The 19,522-nt window shown below is 39.1% G+C and overlaps 1 long non-coding RNA gene across 1 annotated transcript in view; it reads left to right on the top strand.

Moving 5' to 3' along the window:
- The window catches only part of LOC117203236 (uncharacterized), a 32,802-nt gene extending 14,143 nt beyond the window's left edge, over positions 1 to 18,659 (top strand). Inside the window, exons 2-3 of the long non-coding RNA XR_004485927.2 lie at positions 13,200 to 13,232; positions 14,897 to 18,659. This is a non-coding gene — a long non-coding RNA (uncharacterized LOC117203236). The remainder of the gene's footprint in view (positions 1 to 13,199; positions 13,233 to 14,896) is intronic.
- Positions 18,660 to 19,522: the final 863 nt, after the last annotated feature.

Genomic DNA, 19,522 nt, shown 5'->3' with positions numbered 1-19,522 from the left:
CAAAACCATTTGAAATACTGGAATAAAATCAGTCATTGCCAAGTTTTATGAAAATATATATCAAATTCTAAACTCTCCTAGACTCTTCTCAATGGTGTTACCCTAGAGAGCTGCTTTCTCTATAGTCATTCTTTTCAACACCAACATTTTTATTCACTTTGTCGTTTTAAAGAAAATCTTTCTAAAATGAGGACATCTTCCTCAGAGAATAATGAACAGAGCTCAGTATTTTCTTTATGATTAAAGGTTATCCTTAACCTTTTCCTTTTATTTCAGAATACTTTATTGAGCATACGTTGAACAAATTGCTGGAGATGCTACCACACTCACTCTGTGTAGGACCTAAGTACAAGAAGACATGCTCAGGGCATATTTAGGATGGCGGGACACAAGTGGGTTGCTGGCCTGGAGATGGAAAAGTGTTGTAAACGCATCATAACTGAAGTGTCTTCATGTTTTTTCATTTTTGTTCCACACATACCCTTCAAAATAATGCTAAATCTCCCACTTACGTCCCTCTTTATTCATTACCAGATGTTCATTCTCTTTTCACCTTCAAAAACAAATCTACAAGATAAACGGGCTAATGGTATCCTTCTCATATGATGGGCAAAAAAAAAAATCTAGGCCAGAAGGCTACGTGCTTGCCTGGACCCTGCAATATGTAGCTAGCTGGAGGGAGGATATATTTTCTTCTAACTCGTAGCTTAACTCCTTGGTTTCTTTCATAATTTTGTCCAATCTTCCCACAAAGTAGGAGAAGACTCAGTAGTTCTGAGTAGGAATGGAACTATGGTGAAAAGTAATGCATCTACAATGAAATCTATCGGTTTCCTTCAAAAAATGAGTTTACACATCTGGACACAGATGGGGTTGCTGGAGCACAGAACTCTGACTTTCAGCCCTGAAATCCACTTTCCCCTAAGTGGTTTCTTCCTGCCCTGTTATACAAGCCCAAGCAGGTATCCAGACTACTTTCTTATTTCTCCACAGCACAGCTGAGAAATGCTTTTTCCAACTTTAAAAAAAATTATTTATTTTTATTTTTGGCTGCATTGGGTCTTCGTTGCTGCGCGTGGGCTTTCTCTAGTTGCGGCAAGCAGGGGCTACTCTTCGCTGCGGTGCGCGGGCTTCTCATTGCGGTGGTTTCTCTTGTTGTGGAGCACAGGTTCTAGGCACGCAGGCTTCAGTAGCTGTGGCACGTGGGCTCAGTAGTTGTGGCTTGTGGGCTCTAGAGTACAGGCTCAGTAGTTGTGGCGCACAGGCTTAGTTGCTCTGCAGCATGTGGGATCTTCCCGGACCAGGGCTCGAACCGGTGTTCCCTGCATTGGCAGGCAGATTCTTAACCACTGCACAACCAGGGAAGCCCCAATTTTCTTTTTAACATTGATTCATTTATTCAGATTTTCTACTCCATCTTAGGTCAACTTTAATCATTTGTATTGTAGGAAATGTATCCATTTCATCTATGTTTTCAGGTGGATTAGTACAAAGTTGTTATAGTATTCTCATAATTTTCTTTTATCTTTCACATATTTGTGTCTATGACCTTTCATTCATTCCTCATGTTGTTTTGTGATCTCTTTTTGTTCCTTGGTCAATCTTGCCAAAGGTTTTATTTTATTCAGTTAACAACAAAAATAAAAAATGGGGAAATTCTGTGGGGCTGATAAACTCCATCCATTCAATATATATGTATTATGCACTCTATGCCAGGCACTGATCTATGGCTAAATGTTGCTGATTGGTGGGGTGACCACATGACCCAATTTATGCCTATTTTCAGCTGTAATAATTAACAACACTCTCTTACTCTCTTTTACTAAGTGTCCAAGACTGTAAAATAAGTTACATGATCAATCCACTGATGGTTCAAATAAAATTAAAGTTGAAATATACACATGGTGGTCTTTACAAGATATGTTTTGGTGAAGTGCTGAAGACAGAAGCCTGATTAGGTTTCTTTTTTTTTTTCTTCTTCTTCTTTTTTTTTTTTTTTTAAATGGCGAACAACTGGAGACAGTGAGAATATGCAAGTATTTTGAAGAATTCTGCTACAGGAGACAGGAGAAATGAGGTAGGAGGAAGAGGAAGTGGACTTAACTATTTGCTATTTCATCCGTTTCTGCTTTAATTATTTTTATTTCTTCTTCCTATGGGCTTGTTTGGGTTGTTTATTTCCTAGCTTCTTAGGTTAGTGTGTAATACTTTTGAAGTCATGAAAAAACATATAAGTTCTGATATGGAGTGCTTTCATTTTCATGAATTTATAAATAATTTTAAACTACAATTTTGACATTCTCTTTAACCAATAAATTATTTAGAAGTGACAAAATATCTAGATGCCTGGATTAACTTTTTAAAAAATTAAAAAAAATTTTAATATACTGGGGTTGGTTAAGTGGTCTATATATCTCTATATTTCATTTTTTTCCCTAACTGTAATTTCTTTGTGACATTCTATAGGACCAATTTTTGTAAATGTTAACTGAGTAAATGAACAAGTTGCATATTCTCTATTGGATGTGAATTCTATTCATATATATTAGCATGAACTTATTAATTACATTATTTAAATATTCTATATTTTTATTCATAGTCCATCATAGTGGGATACTTTAACATACCTCTATGATGTGGATTTTCTAATTTCCATCTGTGATTTTATCAATTTTTCTTGTATTTCCAAATGATGTTAGGGGCATTTAAGTTTATGATTATTATTGCTTCTTGGTGAATTATTTAACCATGTGAAATGTCCTTTATGAAACTTTTAACGTTTTTGACTTTCAATTCTATCTTGTCTGGCACTGATGGTGCTTTGCCACCTTTCTGTTAGTACTTGCTAGGGATATGTTTTCAAACTTTGAGTTATCACAGTTTTGGCTTTCTCTAGTAACCTGCACATAGCTGGATTCTTAAAAATCCAAACTATTTTACCTTTTATGAAACAAACATATGCAATTCATATTTACTGTTACATTTGATACACTTAGACCTATTCCTGCCGCCTTATTTTGTGTTTTCAATTTACCGTCCTTTTTCTCATGCTTGCGTTTCTTCTTCCCAGCCTTTTCATGGATTAGTGGAATTCTCTTTGTTCCTCTTTTCATTTACTAGCTTGAAAATCATACATATTCTATTTTTATCTTTCTAGTAGTTACACTTAAACTTTTATCGTAAGTGGTTAGATTTATATTTTTCTAATAGTGTCTGAAGTTAGTCCCTACCCACTGGTTCCTTTTGATGAATCTTAGAATGCTTTTATTTTCCTAAATTCTTCATCAGCACCCTTGCCTCCATATTCCCACATCCCATGTTGACATAATCTGAAATCTTGGCACAGTATTGTTTTTTAAAAATAATTTTATAATCATATCTATAGAATGGCTTTATTTTTTTGCTAACTATTGCAGTTCATTGTTAAGTTCCGGATTGACTCTTTTGGGGGGTATATTCTCTAGTAGTTCTTTCAGCTTTCAGAGAGAATCTGCTGGGTTGTTAAAATTTGAATTCTTGGCTATTTGAAAGAATCTTATTTCATTCTCACATTTCAATGATATCATGGCTGAACACAGAAATTTAGATTTGAACTTCTTTTCCTTTACCAAACTAAAAATACCATCCAATGTCTTTTTTCATCCAATATTGTTGATGACACATCTAATGCCAAATCTGATCAGAATTACTTTGAACAGTCTTCTTCTCAACCTCTCTGGAGGCTGCAGCAGTTTGTCTTTATCCTTACAGCTTTTAGCATATTGACTATATTGACTAATGAAAGTTCTGAACTTTGATTACTTTTGTACATTGCCTTTTATTTTTGTTGTGTGTTTATCCTACTCTGTAGTTGGTGGACCATTGCAATCTGAGGATTTATACGTTTCTTCAACTATAAGAAATTCCATCCTATTATTTCTTCAGATTTTACCTCTCTTCTGTTCTCATTATTCTCTATTGGGGAGATCCTACGACTTGCAGAACTTTCTTCCACGTCTTAAGTTTTTATCTTTTTCTCGCCTTGTACTTCATCCCTAGGCTGTCTTCCAGATATCTAATTTCTTTTTTAGCTATGCCTATTCTTCTATCTACTGCATTTTTACTTTCAATAATTATATTTTTTACTTCCAAGGTTTGTCTTTGGTTTGTTTTATAACAGACAGTTCCTGATTCATTATTGCGACATCATCCTATATCTGAAGACACTAATCACACTTGTTTTAAAGTCCTTTTCTTATCGCTCTATTAACTTTTGCATAGTTGTAATTCTGTTGGGTTGTTACCTATTTTTCACGGCGGCTGCATGCCAGATGTTGGTGATTTTTGACTGTGGGCTTATCTTTGTAGTTTGGATCCCCTGCTGGATCCTTTATACTTGTAGTCTTTCAGCCAGCCTTGGGGGAGGTGGAGAAATAGCTACTGAGGTTTGTGCTCCCCACTGTTTTCAGTGAGAATGGGGAAAAGGTGGGATGTACTCTGGATGGAATATCTTAGAGGCTGGTATTCTGGGCTCAGTCATTATCTCTGGGCATTGTCAAGCCCTGCCTCTCCTTCAGCATGGCTCCTGTCCAAAGACAGATCCGAATGGATGGAGAGGAGGGTGGGATGCACACGACACACTGTGGGTACCCCAACTCATTTTCCTGTCATTTGCATTGAAGCACTCTTTTCTACTCCTGGCTTCTTCCACCTGTAGGCAGGAGGAATTCCTGGTGATTCTCCCATGTTCTGTGGTAGTACTTTCCAAAGGGATCCAGCACAAATTCCAGGCTGCGATTACCCTCTTCAAACTTATCCTTTGTTCTTTTACTCTCAGGAATTTCTCATAATTTTCATTAGCCAAAATTTTCTCTTTGAATTTACAGAACAAGGTATATATTCCCATACTCAAAAAAGAAATCCAAGGCTTAGAGTAGAAGGATAGATGGGATTGGGGAAGGAGAGAACATTGCTGTGTGCAATTAGTTTCCCATCTGGAAGGCAAAAGCCTCCATTTTTACTTTGGGTTGTTTGCCTTTTTCTTATTGATTATTAGAGATATTAAGCAACTTTTAGCTATGTTATAAATATTTGTTACATAAACCTTTTAATTTTGTTTAAGGTACCTTCTGAGATACAGAAATTTTACATTTTTATGAGGTCAAATCTGTCCATTTTTTACTTTAAGATTTCTGGATGTTGTGTTATGCTCAAGAGGTCTTCCTAATCCATAATTAAAACCTATTTTTACTATACAGCACCTTTTAATATTTCATAGTTCAGTCTTTTGTGATTAGATATTTCATGTTTAGATACAGATCCAACAGGATTTTAATTTTGTGTTTGGTCTGAGATTTGGTTTGTATCCTATTCTCCCCTTTCCAAGTGGAACTTTTTATTGCTGTTGTCCTTTTCTGCTCCACTAACTTGTGCTGGTGTGTGGGTGTGCAGGAGCAGTTAACATTTTTTAGTTCATAGGTCACCAAACCATAAAGAACTACATAATTGATTTGAAGTATTTGATGGACTGGACTGCGCAGCAGTCAGAGTTCTTAAACTTTGAGATGAATGCAGTAACTGCATAAGATTTGGGGTCATCTCTCTTGGGGAAGAGATGAGTGTGAAGAAGGGTATGTAGATACAGGTAGCCAGAGAAGCTGACTGGGGCAGAGAGCACTAACTGTCCACAGAAACCACACTCTAGTTTTCCCTTTGAGCGCACAGCTAGAATCCATTTCTCTGCCTCCCTCACACTTGGGTACAGCCATGGGACTAAGTTCTCCCCAGGGTAATGTGAACAGTACATATGCCAGGCCCATGAGAAACTCACACGTGTACTCCTCCATCCTCCTTTTCAAGGCTGGATATAGAGGATGAGGTTCTAGGAGATGGGGCCACGAGATGCAAGGATTCTGAGTACCTGAAAGACTGTGTGTAGGGCTTGCTAACCAGAAACACTCACCTTGGACTATTACATAAGTGAGAAATAAGCTTCTTTGGTATTTGCCCAAGCTAAGGAGATTTAGGTTTCTACTAGATATGCCGTGTCCAGTTAGGGAAGTTTCCTTCCATTCCTATTTTACCAAGAGACTTTCTTGTTTTAATCAGGAATGGGTGTTAAATTTTACTAAAACATTTTTGACATCTATCAAGGGTATCATAGAAATCTTATCCTTAAATCTCAAAATGTAATAAATTACAATTGATACATTAAAACTCTCCAAATTCTTGATTGGCTTATAGTTTTCTTTTTTTCTCCTATCTTTGTCCACTTTTTTTTTTGTGGTATGTGGGCCTCTCACTGTTGTGGCCTCTCCCGTTGCGGAGCACAGGCTCCGGACGTGCAGGCTCAGTGGCCATGGCTCATGGGCCTAGCTGCCCCCCGGACCGGGGTACGAACCCGTGTCCCCTGCATTGGCAGGCGGACTCTCAACCACTGCGCCACCAGGGAAGCCCTATCTTTGTCCACTTTTGGCACTGAGTTTATACCAGATACAAATTGACAAGCTTTTCAGCTTTTTCTTTGGTCTTGAACAACTTATGTATCATGAGTCATTGGGGCCTAGTGTCCTTTTGAGAAATACGTTTTTTACTATAGTTCTAACTTCCTCTACGGTTACTGGTCTACTCAATTACTTAAAAGTGAAACATCTTTCCATTTTTCTGGGAAACATCTTTCCATTTTTCTGGAGTTTTCTGGGCCATAATTTTTCTAACTTATATCAAGTAAGTGAGTAAGCAACCAAGGCAAGCCCACATTCCTCTACAATATGTTTGGTATTCTTGATGTACAACTTTACCCATGTAAATCTTTTAGAATTTTAGTCTTACTGTGAATAAAAAGGAACCTGAATCCTTAGAGATAATCTATTTCTTTTTTTTAATACTAATTGGAAAAATGTACACATTGAACTTATCTATATTAAAACTTTTGAATTCTAAAATTATCACAAATATGAGAACTTAAGCAATAAAAACTGGCACACTTCTGTCTTTAAATGTTTTAGTGTCTGTATGTGAGAAAGACATATCTTATTAATATGACATGGTGATTTATGTTTCTTGATTATCTGTATCTTTGGAATTAGCTGCTGAAAAGAAACTTAATATGACCATAAAATAACCATTATATGATTTGCTACAGAGATTTAAAGATGCATGTTATTTTGTTTTTTCCTAATCATCTTATTATTAAAACCAAAGTTACATATTTTTATGCACAGTGAATTCATTCATTAGGAGGCTATCTAATATCACCTCTGGTCTATATCATCACAGTTCAGAACATGGACTTCGGTGCCAACTTTTATTGGCTTTGTGACATTTGGCAAGTATCTTAACCTCTCTGTGCTCCAGCTTCCTCAAATGTAAAGTGAGGATAACTATGCTACCTATCTGATAGGATTTTCCCGAGGGTTAAGAGTTCAAAATGTAAAGTTATTAGAATATTCCTGGGGAAAATATTAGTACCGTGAAAGTTAGCTATTTTTATTATAATCTAGAAGCAATCACAGGTATCTCTACTGAAAACTTTTCTGATTTTCTTCTCATTATTAGAGTGCCCTTTATGTTTAAGGGACATTATAAAAATTGCCATAATCTTATCTTAAACCTAGTGATGTAGGTATTATTATGCTCCATATGAGAAACTAAGAAAAGTGAAATAACTTTTCAAATTCACAAGGTGCTAAGTGGCAGAACTGGGATCTGAATCCAGGTCTGTCTGACACCAAAGTCTTGCTCTTTCCATTACATTACTCAGCCTGATGCCCCCATTCTCTGTAAAATCCACTACAATCACCTATTTCTGCTATCACCAAACCAGAGCAAAATTTTTTTTTCTGGTAGACTGCAAAGACTGTACTTAGAGCAACAACGTAGTACCTCTGTACTGGCATTAAACTGTAGGTATCTGATGACATTAATGATTAACTCCTGATTCCCTTAGCTTAACCCAGATAATGTATCAATCAATACTCAGCCTTTTGGTTACTCTATGACATGCCTCTCAGTTTCCAGTTTCAAATAGGCATTTAAGACAACACTAAAAGCTATAGTAATCAAAACAGCATGGTACTGGCAACACTAAAAGCTATAGTAATCAAAACACTTAAAGCTATAGTAATCAAAACAGCATGGTACTGGCACAAAAACAGACATATAGATCAATGCAACAGAACAGAGAGCCCAGAAATAAACCCACACACCTAAGGTCAGTTAATCTTCAACAAAGGCAGCAAGAATATACAATATAGAAAAGACAGTCTCTTCAACAAGTGGTGCTGAGAAAGCTGGAAAGCTACATGTAAATCAATGAAATTAGAACACTCCCTCACACCATACACAAAAATAAACTCAAAATGGTTTAAAGACCTAAATATAAGACATTACATCATAAAACTCCTAGAAGAAAACATATAGGCAAAACATTCTCGGACATAAATCATACCAATATTTTCTTAGATCAGTCTCTCAAGGCAAAAGAAACAAAAACAAAAACAAACAAGTGGGACCTAAGCAAACTTACGAGCTTTCTCACAGCAAAGGAAACTACCGACAAAATGAAAATACATTCTATGGAATGGGAGAAAATGCTTGCAAACAATGCAACCAATGAGGGGTTAATATACAAAACATACAAACAGCTCATATAACTCAATATCAAAAAACAAACAACCCAATCAAAAAGTGGGCATATAAGTCCTAAATAGACATTTCTCCAAAGAAGACATACAGATGGCCAACAGCCACATGAAAAGATGCCCAACATCACTAATTATTAGAGAAATGCAAATCAAAACCACAATGAGGTATCACCTTACACTGGTCAGAACGGCCATCATCAAAAAGTCTACAAATAATAAATTCTGGAGAAGGTGTGGAGAAAAGGAAACCCTCCTACACTGTTGGAGGAACTATAAGATGGTGCAGCTACTACGGAGAACAGTATGGAGCTTCCTTAAAAAACTAAAAATAGAGCTACCGTGTGATCCAGCAATCCCACTCCTGGGCATATATCTGGAAAAGATGAAAACTCTACTTCGAAAAGATACATGTACCCCAACGTTCATAGCAGTACTATTTACAATAGCCAAGACATGGAAACAACATAAGTGCCCATCAACAGATGATTGTTTTAAGAAGATATGATATATACATATACAATGGAATATTACTCAGCCATAAAAGGAATGAAATATTGCCATTTGCAGCAACATGGATGGGCTTAGAGATTATCATAATAAGTAAGTCACAGAAAGACATATACATATATATTGCTTATATGTGGACTCTAAAAATTAATACAAAAGTGAATCTACATACAAAATAAACAGACTTACAGACATAGAAAACTTATGGTTATCAAAGGGGAAAGGGATGAGTGATGGACAACTTAGGAGTAGGGAATTAACAGATAGAAACTGCTATACATAAAACAGATAAGCAATAAGGATTTGCTATATAGCACAGGGAACTATATTCAATATCTTATAATAACCTATAATGGAAAATAACCTGAAAAAATACATAACTTTGAATCACTTTGCTGTACACCTGAAACTAACACAATATTGTAAATCAACTATCATTCAATTAAAAAAAATAATGCTGAATGCCTGTCTCTAGTTCTCTGGGCAGTCTCTTGGAATGAAGGTGCTACACAATATAAAATGCCAGCGAGGGCTTCCCTGGTGGCGCAGTAGTTGAGAGTCCACCTGCTGATGCGGTGGTTCGTGCCCCGGTCTGGGAAGATCCCACATGATGCGGAGCGGCTGGGCCCGTGAGCCATGGCCGCTGAGCCTGCGCGTCCGGAGCCTGTGCTCTGCAATGGGAGAGGCCACAACAGTGAGAGGCCCGCGTACCGGAAAAAAAAAAAAAAAATGCCAACGAATCAGTTATTGCACCGGATTCCTGGCGTTCAAATTGGAATGGGAGGAAAATGGCTGCTTCCTGAGGTGCAGACAAGAGGGCTAGTTGCTGGGAAGATGCTTCCTAAGCCTGGAAATAAAGTTTTGACTGTACTCATTCAAAGGCCTATGTCCAGTCGAGGTCCACATATCCACGGAGCCAGCCTTCTCTAGTCACTCCGATCCAGTGTGCTCACTACTGCCTCCTTGCACCTCTTGAGAAGCTTCGAATCACAGAGTGGTGCCTATTAGTCTGGACTGTTTTATGTATTGTCCAGTTTTTCTAACAAAATGGTAACTTCCATATGTTTTCTTTTGTATTCATATCCCCCATATCCTTTGCCAAGTGGGGACCATGTAGTGACCATTATCTTCTTTTTTACATTGTGATAAAATATACATGACATAAACTTCACCATTTTAACCATTTTTAAGTGTACAGCTCTGTGGCATTAAGCACACTCACACTACTGTGCAACTATCACCACCATCCATCTCCAGAAATTTTTCATCATCCCAAACTGAAACTCCGTACCCATTAAACCATAACTTCCTCTTCTCCCCTCCTCCCTAACCCCTGGCAATAACCATTTGACTTTCTGTGTCTATGAGTCTGACTATCCTTATATAACTGGAATTGATCATACAATCTTTGTTCTTTTGTGTCTGGCTTATTTCACTTAGCATCACGTTGTCAAGGTTCTTCCATGTTGTAGTGTGTGTCAGAACTTCATTTCTTTTTTAGACTGAATGATATTCCATTGTATGTATATACCACATTTTGCCTGTTCATTCATCCATGGATGGACATTTGGGTTGTTTCTTCATTTTGACTATTGTGAATAGTGCTGCTATGAATGCTTGTATAAAAATATCTGTTTGAATCCTTCTCAAATTTTTGGGGTAGATACCCAGTAGTAGTAGTAGGATCATATAGTATTTCTGTGTGTGTGTGTGTGTGTGTGTGTGTGTGTGTGTGTGTTTTGAGGAACCACTCTACCACTTTCCACAGTACTGCACTGTTTTACATTCCAATGAGCAATGAACGAGGGTTCCAATTTCTCTACATCCTCCCAACACTTATTTTACCATTATTCTTCTGACTTAATCCTCATAACAATGAAAAATTTTACTGTATCTGTATTACACTTCACAGTTGACAAATTTTTTTTTTGCATATATTACTCCTTTAAACCATTATAATAATCTTCGGTTTAAGTGTTATATTTTTATTACGAAAGAAGAAATTGAAGCTTAAGGGTGTTACATTACTTGTCCAAGACCACAGAGCTAATAAATGGGAAAGTCAAATACATAACTTTACTCCTGACTCTTTTCTTATTGGGAAAATTAAACAGTCTACGTTCTTTGAGATTCTCCCTTGCATGCTCTGTTCACTCTGAATCACAGCATTGAGAAGTTTCCAGGAAAGGATACTTGCTGTTTTCTCACATCTCCTAAGGTATCCAAAAAAAAAAAAAAAGGCTTAAATAAGTAGCAGGAGTGATTTAGGTTAGATATTAACTGGGTGGCTGACGCTGGTGAGACATTGGCAAAGATTACCAAAGGATACTTTGAGATAATTCCCGTCTTGAAAAGTGCTATGGGTTGGATTCCATCCCGGTAGATGCCTGAGGGTGCAGGGAGTAATTCGATGAATGCTTGTTAATTATTTGAAAGCAGGGGACAAATTGGATGACTTCACAGAGTTTCTTCCATTCTCTGATTCTAATAACAAAGATTCTACTGAATGGATTTGTACTACTCAAGAAAGTTGTTCTCCGGTTTTTGGGAATGGGTCTTTTTTTCTTGACCCCCTCATCTTTGATCTCTGGAGAAGGCCTCACTCAGTTCCATTTCATACCCTCAGAGTTAACCAAGGCCTCGGGGGAGAGGTCAGAGATGACCTAACTCACCTGGGGTCCTGAGCTACATCCTGGGCAGTTAGCTTTCTATAACACTGTTGATTTGATTTCACTTTGCTCTCCAGGGAGATCTGAAGGAGTTGCAATTTTGGCCTGAGATGCAAGGGGACAGCTTCAATTTTCAACCTTTATGGGTCGTCAGTGCTGAAGCATAAAGAAGGGACAAGGCAGCTGGCTGAAGACAGTTAGCCTAGAAGAAAGATACCTAGTGGGGAAAATAAAATTATCTGGGTATTTGTCTAGATGCTGCCGCAGTCATCTATCCACCTTAGAGCAGCAGTCTGCAGGGTATTTAGACATCCATGTGATTTTACTCATGGCTGAAACTCCCTTCCCTCTCCGACAGAATTGTAAATTGTACACCTTTTAATGACCCTATAAGCAAGACTAATTCTGCTTCCCTGATGTGCTTAATATCTATGCGTTTTAGTTTCCTCTTTATTCAAAAGAAAGAATTGAAACTTCCCACCTCACAGTTGTTAGAGAGCTAAGTAATGAAGCTTTCTGAAAGGTAGCATGCATTCCAAGTACCTTAAAGACCCTTTCAGGAGAATGTTGAAATTAAGGAAAAACTATTGTAGAAGTCATTTAACAAAATGCTTCCTAAAAAATTAAGGTAATGCACCATATGCAAACAAAAGTGGTAATCAGTTAATAAGTAATGTGCATTTGAAACTCAAAAAGATAAAAATAAGAAATTATTATTTTTTTAAAAAGCAAAAGTACTGCCTCTCACCCACATCCTCTTTCTTTCCTTTCCTATTCTTTGAAGCCCCCTTGCTGGTGGCCCTTACTTCCTACACTTTATTTATTTTATTTATTTATTTATTTATTTTTGCTGTGTTGGGTCTTCGTTTCTGTGCGAGGGCTTTCTCTAGTTGCGGCAAGCGGGGGCCACTCTTCATCGCGGTGCACGGGCCTCTCCCTATCGCGGCCTCCCTTGTTGTGGAGCACAGGCTCCAGACGTGCAGGCTCAGTAGTTGTGGCTCACGGGCCGAGTTGCTCCGCAGCATGTGGGATCTTCCCAGACCAGGGCTCGAACCCGTGTCCCCTGCATCGGCAGGCAGATTCTCAACCACTGCGCCACCAGGGAAGTCCCACTTCCTACACTTTAATTGACAAGCGAAGAACTGGGTTTAGAGGGGCAGTCACTGAAGCACTGCTTTAGTAAACAGCCCAGCTTTTTCAAAAGGCCAGCACTGTTGACCCGAGTAGAGATCACACTGCTCCTGCCTAGGACATTTAGTTTTTAGAACCACAGACCAGAGAATGCAGAACCGGGGAGGGTACTCAGTGATGAGCCCATCCAACCGACCCTGTAATTGTTCAGATAACAAAACTGAAGCCAGGACAGGTGCTGATTTTTTTTTTCTCTGTTACATTTCAGAGCTGGAAATTGAAGAATGCAATGAAAAGCAAGGTAAAAAAAAGGCAAGGGTATATACCCATTTATCTCATACCCAGGGGGTGCTTATTTGCAAGTAGACCTGCCTTCAGATGGTCCACTGGGTCTGCAGAGTTTACAGAACAACTAAAGATCCCTCCAAAGCAGGCGTCTCAATAAATACATGGCGTTAAGGCCAAGAGAACTTAGCTTAGCGCTTAGCTGATCCTCATTCTTGGCAGAACTCCCTTCTAAACCCAGATCACTTCACATAAGATTAGAAACTGCCCTCCAAAGATCTGCCTCTTTACCTCTTCAGGGCAGCTGGAGGCTTCTGCTGGCAGCTCTAATCAGTCCAAGATCAGCACTAATCCACAAACCTCAATCACTCTGTTTTCAACTCCTCGAGATTGCTTTCTCTCAAATTTAATTGTCTGAATTTTAGCGTCTGTGATAAGAACTCAGGGGTAATATCACACACCTCCAGAATCCTTCCACTGATTACGGACTGTGCCCAGCAAGTGACGAAAGTAGGATTTAGGCAATTAGGAGTGCAGGATTTTCTCGGCCTCGCCAGGATCTTCAGAGAATGTCATGCTGTGCACACTCTCATGGAGCTGGCTTGATTTTGCAATTTTTTACAGCCTATTGTAATATACGGCCTATCTTGAAGAAGGTCCCTGTCCAAGCATGCTTTGATGTTTTATGAAATAAGTGGCAAAATCCAGGATTTAAACATCAAAAGTAGAAATCCACATTTCTCTGTTTTATTCTGTAAGATTTAATGTGTCAATTATATCTTTAATCACAAAAGAGCATGGTGAACAAAATGTGCTGTTGTGGGATTATGAAAATGCCTTAATGATTTTATATAATTTAAAATCTTTCTACCAAGAAAATTTATTATATTTATAAGTCATGTGTTTTAAAGACGCACTCCAGGTGTTGTGGGGCTTGTTGGGCCTCCGAGAGGCTTTGTGACACTGGATCTTAGGCACCCCCTCAGCCCCACCGAGGTGGGAAACACTGACTTCCAGGTTTTTGGCTTCCTTGAGGTTTTATGATTCCATGAAAGCGCTAAGCTCGTCATCATTAAAAATGGATCACTAGGGCCTGGGTGATGGTTTTGATATTATAATAGTTTTACTGTTTTAAAACCCCAGATTTGGGACTTCCCTGGTGGCGCAGTGGGTAAGAATCCGCCTGCCAATGCAGGGGACACGGGTTCAAGCCCTGGTCCGGGAAGATCCCACATGCTGCGGAGCAACTGAGCCAGTGCACCACAACTTCTGAGCCTGTGCTCTAGAGCCCGTGAGCCACAACTACTGAACCCGTGTGCCACAACTACTGAAGCCCGCGTGTCTAGAGCCCGTGCTCCGCAACGAGAGAAGCCAGTGCGATGAGAGGCCTGCGCACCGCAACGAAGAGTAGACCCCCACTCGCTGCAACTAGGGAAAGCCCGGGTGCAGCAACGAAGACCCAACTCATCCAAAAATAGATATAAAGAAAAAAAAAAAACAGATTTGGAGCTGGAATGCTTCAAGAAATCTCTACTTGAGGAGCTGAAGACACGACAGGTGGTCCTCCAGGAGGGGTGGGGACTGGCAGTACATTATTGTTACTCACACACCTGTGAGTTCTGCTTCTTTGGTGTTTTCATCAGCGTGACTAACTAAAATGCTCTTTGTTCTCTGTTCCAGAGTCAGAGAAATCCCTGCCACGTGGCACACAGATGTACAACTCTGGGCAAAGGTTTCCACAAATACCATTTCTTCACTCCAAAGTCCATCTATGTGTATTTCCTGAAATACAGAATGCTGCATGTCTGTCTGCTGGTCTCTTATCCTAGGAGCCTCAGCAGCAGAGGCAGAAGGAGCTCCTATAACTCTGGAGATAAAAGACTGGCTCACACAGGCTGATGCTGCTTAGGGGCACTCACGGACTTTATTTACTGTTCTTTATTCAAACGTACATAGTGTCTGCACTGACAGAGGCAGCCCAGAAAACAGAAACTGTGTCTATTGTAACTTTTACTTAAGTGGTGTAAATGAAAAGATCATCACCCAAAGATTTGGTGAGATTTCCATTCAGAGAAAGAGAATGAGTTCAAACAAACAAAAGAAGACAAGATCTGGGATTAGGTTTGATGGTCTGAAACATACAAGGAAGAAAATAAAATTTCTGATTCCATATCTGGGAGAAAAATCAGAATTTTCAATGGCTATATTACCCTGCCCCCACCCACCCCTCCCATGAAGAGAGGCAATAGGGAGGTGCTTGAATTCTTTCAGGTCCTATGGTTGTCACTGAGTAATTTGTTTCTTAAACGTCTCACATAAACATGGCTGAAATAACAGATAAAGCTCATGTGGGTGCCCAACTGGGGGGAGCGCATTTCTAATGTCCAAAGGCCATGTGACAATGCCATCTGAAAAACATGTGACTTGAAGCCAATGCAATGACACTAAACCCACTCTAGTGAGCAATTCTGTGAAAGGCATCCATCTCGGAGCCCAGCCATTAGTGAAACTCAGTATTGTACAACAATCTGACTTACCCCAAGGTCTTACGGCAGAGTCCTGGTATGGTGTTAACCTTTGAATCACCAAATCTGGGAAGGAGCCAGCTGCCTTACAGAACTCCTGAAATTGAAACGCTACCAGAGGTGGGAAAGTATGCCTGCCTTAGTGACTCTGATAAGAGGCTCTCGAAAACTGAAAACCACACAATGGCCAACAATGTTTTAGTTTCTGAGAAGTTCCTTGTCTAGTGGGGAAAGCAGATAAAAAAAATAAAAAGCTTAGAAAATAATTCAAGTGTAATAGTAAGGGTAGGTCCAGGGTGCTGTCAGAACACAGAAGGAGGACACCTCATCCAGACAGATGGTAAGGGTCAGGGAAGGCTGTCACTCTGTCTAGTTATAAGAAATTCAGAGTACATTTGATACATCTTGTCTTGAAGATGACACTTGTCCTCCAAGTAAATCAGACTCTCCCCAGAACCGTGCCAGAGGACTTAGCTCTTCTCATAAAAGCTGTATGTATTTATTCATCTGCATCCTTGGTGAACGCAAGAAAGGTCAGAAATGTGTCAATGTTTAGACATAGGCCAGTGCTACTGCTTTTTAACCTATGGTCCACAGCCTTGTCAACCGAGTTACTGAATTAATATTCCTCCCTACGTGCTTTTCTTTAAAAATCCTGTTCTTGGGCTTCCCTGGTGGCGCAGTGGTTGAGAGTCCGCCTGCCAATGCAGGGGTCACAGGTTCGTGCCCCGGTCCAGGAGGATCCCACATGCCGCGGAGCGGCTGGGCCCATGAGCCATGGCCGCTGAGCCTGCATGTCCAGAGCCTGTGCTCCACAACAGGAGAGGCCACAGCAGTGAGAGGCCCGTGTACCCCCCCCCCCAAAAAAAAAATCCTGTTCTTTCATGTCTTCCAATCTGAGTGCCTATTTCTCTTTACATGATTTTTAACAAATCTCTACCTAACCACTTAGACAAACTATTTAACTTCATGTGACCTTATTTATTCTGGAAAATAAAAGCATAATTGCCTTAGACAAAATTTTTTTTAGTTTACATTATGCAATACTTCATCTCACTTGATATTTGCTATTTTCCCTTCCCCGTCTTCTGCATACTTCCAGGAGGTCTCCTGAATAGTCCGTGCCCAAGCAGCATAAGCCTAGGAGTTATTTTCAGTATCAGGTCTCTCTATATAACTAAATACCTAGAAACGTTTCTATTTCCTGTAAAGTCATCTGAGTCGGGTGAGCTGAAAATTGGAGAATGGGCTCTATCTGGGCTGCCTGGAGAGCTCAAGGCCCTAAAAGTGAATGTTGTCTTCTAGCTGTCTGACAAAGCTGTTTATCATTCCTGGCTTTACATCCAGGACAGGGTCTGACCAGCCTGAATCGTGACAAAATTAGACGCATATTGGAAACTTCGTATCCTTTTCTCTTTTCTCACTGGCAATATTCATGTGTCCATTATTCCTCTGGACTAGAGAGGCCAAACCAGCTCAGGAATGACAAAGGCTGGGCCCTTTCAGTTGCAGGCTGGGGTTACACCACGGGTGTCCTCCGGATGCACTCTCTGTCTTATGGTGGGTCTCTAAGAGTGGAATGATTTGTTGTTCAGTAAGGGCCATACTTAAGGATTTTACCCTGAGTTTGGACACAATGCAGGGTCACGTTAATTACCTTGGAAATGAGAGTGGTGGTAGCCAGTGGAGAGACTATTTTGGAATAAGACGGTAACGTTATCCAAAGCCACTTCCAGTTCTAATATAAATATGCACCAATTGATAGAACATGCAGATTTTTCTCATTAGATCTGCTAATGTAGTTAAATGGACAGAGTTTTTAACAGCTCTGTTGAGACATAACTCGCATACCATACAATTCACCCAATTAAAGCATACAATTCAACAGTTTTTAGAACAGTCACATAATTGTACAGCCATCACCACAATCTAATTTTAGAATATTTTCATCACACCAAAAAGAAATCCTGTTATCCATTAGCCATCACCATCCAATGTCCCCATTTCCCTCCCAGGCCTAAGCAACCACTAATCTACTGTCTGTCTCTATAGATTTGCCTATTATAGACATTTCATATAAATAGAATCATATAATATATGGTATTTCATAACTGGCTTCTTTCATTTATCATAATGTTTTCAAGGTTCCTCCTGTTGTGGCATCTAACAGGGCTTCATTGTTTGTTATTGCCAAAAAATATTCCATCGTATGAATACACCACTCTTTGTTTTATTGATTCATCAGTCGTTGACATTTGGATTATTTCTACTTTTTGGCTATTATGAATAATGAGATTATGCCTCATTATTTACAATAGCTAAGACATGGAAACAATCTAAGTGTCTATCAACAGATGACTAGATGAAGAAGATGTGGCATTTATACATACAGTGGAATATCATTTAGCCATAAAAAAGGAGGAAATCCTACCAATGTGACAACATGGATGGACCTTGAGGGCATCATGCTAAGTGAAATAAGGCAGACAAATATCATACAATCTAACTTATATGTAGAATCTAAAACAAACAAACAAGCAAACTCATAGAAAAAGAGATCAGATTTGTGGTTACCAGAGGTGGGGGGTGTGTGGATTGGATAAAGGGAGTCAAAAGGTACAAACTTCCAGTTATAAGATAAGTAAGTACTAGGGATGTAATGTACAACATGACTATAGTTAACGCTGCTACATGGTATGTATAGAAGTTAAGAGAGTAAATCCTAAGAGTTCTCATCACAAGGAAAACAAATTTTTTTCTCTTTATCTTTTTTTTTTGGTATCTATATGAGATGATGGATGTTACCTAAATTATTGTGGTAATCATTTCACAATATAAGTCAAACCATTATGCTGTGTACCTTAAACTTATATAATGCAGTATGTTAATTATATCTCAATAAAACTGGAAAAAATGCAGCTATGAACATTCACGTTCAAGTGTTTGCATGGACGTATGTTTTCACCTCTCTTGGGTATATATCTAGGAGTAGAATTGCTGGGTCATATGGTAACTCTATGTTTAACCTGTTAGGAATTGAGAAAACCAGACAAAAGTGGGAATTTTTCCTAAGAAAATGTTAAGGACTGGCAATAAAAGGAGATCAAGGTTGGAACTGAAAGGGGCTATCCTCAGCCAGACTGCTCTAAGTCTGATAATCTGGGTATCAAAGGTAGTAACAAAAAATATTTCCTAGGCAACACAGAAAGCAAAACTGCAAGTAAACTTTCCAGTAGTTCTACCATCCCAAGATTTTTTCTGATTCAGACAGGAAGGTAGGTAGATTTTCTATTCTTGTAAATTATTTCTACATGACATGTCTCAGAAGTACTTCAGGAGGAATTGTGTAGATTTCACTGTCTAGAGTCAGATCTGGATCTTATAAAGTTGTGCTGTCAAGTATGATGGCCATTAGTTACATGTTATTAGTTAAACTGGATTTTGCAATTAAGTTAATTAAAATAACATAACATTTAAAATTTAGGTCCTCAGTTGTACTAGCCACACTGCAAGGGTTCGAGAGCCGCATGGGACTCGTGGCTACTGTATTGGGCATTTCCCTCACTGCATAAAGTTCTATCAACAGGATTGCTGTTAAAGCACAGGTTCTCAAATGGTGGTGATTTAATACCACCCTCCACCCTCCCAACCCCCCCGCCCCCGCCGCCTCCCTCCACTCCCCTCAAGAAATCTGGCAATGTCTGGAGACATTTTGTTTTTTTCAACTTGGGGAAGGGAAGGTGCTACTGTATCTAGTGGGTAGAGGCAGGGATGCTGCTGA

The sequence above is a fragment of the Orcinus orca genome, chromosome 13 (assembly GCF_937001465.1).
Source record: "Orcinus orca chromosome 13, mOrcOrc1.1, whole genome shotgun sequence".
In the NCBI taxonomy this organism is placed as follows: Eukaryota; Metazoa; Chordata; class Mammalia; order Artiodactyla; family Delphinidae; genus Orcinus; species Orcinus orca.
The sequence above is the reverse complement of the archived record's forward strand: the minus strand, read 5'-3'. Positions and strand labels throughout refer to the sequence as shown.